Here is a 2,919-nt window from a genome sequence, read left to right on the forward strand (position 1 = left end):
TAATTTCACCAAATGTACAGATGAAAATCACTTACACTTTTTCTGATCTTTTTGGCAATTAGACTTCTAATATTAGGTACCTCTGCAATTATTTGGGCTGGAGTAGTACACATGCCAGTGGCAGTAATAATTTGGCGCATGGGGGTGATAAAGAATTAACCAAAACTAAAAATCTATAAAATTTCAAATTCCGTCTAAAAAATCAATTAATTAAAGTTAATCAAAAAGTCCCGAAAACCAAGTATTGCTCCAATAATTAGAAAAAAATATATATTATTCACAACTTAAATAAGGTATTTGTTGGTACAAAGATTAAATAAAATCATAGTTGTTTTCTGGTGTTAATGAATCTCTTTGTATCTTTTCAACTTTGTTATTGTACATTGTTTATGCATAAATTTCAGATTTTGATCAATTCTGAGCAATTTCTACCTATTCTAAAGTCCTAGATCTTCCTTTCAGCTTTATTACTACTCTGTATAATGTGTATGACAAATTGCTGTGAGTTGCTCTTGCTGCTGCTGTTTCTTTTCGTTTTGTTCCAGGTGTATGTGCCGTGGAGGATGTGGGTTCTGAACATGCCCAACAGGACACTGTCCTACCCTGCACAGCACCCCTCTGGTGACCTTACCTAAACGTACACCGTCCTGCCCTGCACAGCACCCTTCTGATGACCTCACTTGAATCAACTCAACGACCGACCTAACTAACCAAATACAGACGTGCCGCGACAGTTGCTCACAGGACAGGACCAAGCCAACAAATGCTCACAAATGTTTCTTATCTACGTGCCAGAAGTTGCTTTGGTATACGTTTTACAGTTTATGCTGCATATCAAGGTATCAACTTGTACATGGGTGGGGTGGTGCGAGAGGTGGATGCAGGGGTGGTGGGTCGGGGATTGGAGATGTTTGGGGAAGGTGGGCCAGGTGTTGTTTGCGGGCGACGCTGCGCTTGTGGCGGGGTCGGGAGGGGGGAGGTTGGTGACGGAGTTTTGGAGAGTGTGTGAGGGAAGAGGGTTGAAGATGAATGTGGGTGGGAATGGGGTGATGAGATGTGCAGGGGGTGAGGGTGGCGGCGGACTGGAGGTGGGCGTTGGGGGAGAGCGACTGGAGGAGGTGGATAGCTTTGGATGCTTGGGTGCGGGTGTGACAGCAGGGGGTGGAGTGGAGGTGGAGGAAGAATGTGGATTGAGAGAGGCGAGTGAGTGCCTTGGTGGATTGAAGGGTGTGGTGAGGAATAGACGTTTGGGAGTGGAGGCTGGGAGGAGACTGTTTGAGGGAGTGATTGTGCCAGCAGCGCTGTGTGGGGCGGAAACATGGAACATAGGAGAGGAAGAGAGAAGGAGTTTGATTGTGTTTGAGGTGGGGTGTCTGGGGGGTGTGATGGGTGTAATTTTGAAAAAGTCATGAAAGCAGTCACACATGGCGACCTGGAAAGATTTATAGCTCCATTTGCAAACTAGAAAGACAATAGACTAAGCTGAAAGGACACTATTGGAGGCTGAAAAGAGGCGCTGGAGAGATGTCTTGACTAGCTTAATCTCCATCATCCAATCTCTAGCTGAGAGAAATCTTGCATTAAGAGGTTTATCAAATAATAGGATTTTCTTTAAAGAGGTAGAGCTGCTTACTAAATTTGATCCTGTCATAAAGCAGCACATTGAGCGTGTTGAGAGTGGCCAGTTCAATCATTCCAGCTATCTTGGAAATATCCAAAATGAACTTATTGCCTCAATCAGTGGGAAAATATTGGACACAGTGGTGACTGAAATTAAACAGTCCAAATATTATTCAGTCCTTTTGGACTACTCCCGAAATAAGCCACCAAGAACAAATATCAGGCATCATAAGGACTGTCAGAATAGACAAAGCACCAGAAATCAAAGAAAATTTTATGGGATTTCCTGTAGCCTCTGAAACAACATGTCTTGGTTTGTCATCATTGATTTTGAAGAAAATTATAGACCTGAATATTTCCTTTGATTTATTGTTTATTTATTTGCTTATCTATTCATTTCTTTATTTATTTATCTATCTATTAGTTTATCTATCATTTATTTATTTATTCATTTATCTACTCATTTATTTATCTATCTATCTATTCATCCATTTATTTATTTATTTATTTATATGTATTCATTCATTTATTTATTTATACATTTGTTTATCTATCTATTCATTTACTTATCTATTAATTTTGATTCATGGTCATGTGCGTGATTGTGGTACAAATGCGAGTTGCAACAATATCATCATTATTACCATTATTCGTTTCAGGTCGTATCGGAGCTGGGCTACGACATGTTTGTCAACGACTATAACACTTCAATTTCCTTCTATAATATAATTCACTCGTCACAAGGCCCCATGCCTTCGTTACGTCAGTTTCACTAACTTCCAAGTTCATCTTATTCAGTAGGCCCCATGCCTTGTAATTCTCATACTTCAGTCAAGTCCTTAGGTTAAGAAAAGTTATTTAATTTTCTTCTTTTTCTTCTTTCTAAATTTACTCTGTCGAGATCCCCATATCATACGCCAAGCCATCTTCTTTTGACGTCACTAATTTTTCTCATCCAATCTCCTCTTACTTCTCAAATAAGTGCCACTTCTTATGGGCGTGACTTTAAATCCATGCACCAATCATTTTTCTCCTCCTCCAGCTTTTCCTCCAATCCAGAAGGCTGTTACATTGTCACAAGCAATACCGTTTACCTCAGCATTTGTCAAACGGAAATAGCTTTGCGTTTACACATTTGTTACATTAGCATATTTCATCGTTACATTAGCATATTTCATCGCCGCTCCAACCATTGTTTATAAACAGTCAAATCCAAGCTAACGCGAGTCTGACTCAGCTATTCCCTGTCGCCTGTCGGCCGTTGTTTTCATAACAACTGATCTTGGATTAGCATTCGTT

The sequence above is a fragment of the Oratosquilla oratoria genome, chromosome 40, assembly GCF_046742065.1.
Source record: "Oratosquilla oratoria isolate Oo_2021 chromosome 40, ASM4674206v1, whole genome shotgun sequence".
Classification (NCBI taxonomy): Eukaryota; Metazoa; Arthropoda; class Malacostraca; order Stomatopoda; family Squillidae; genus Oratosquilla; species Oratosquilla oratoria.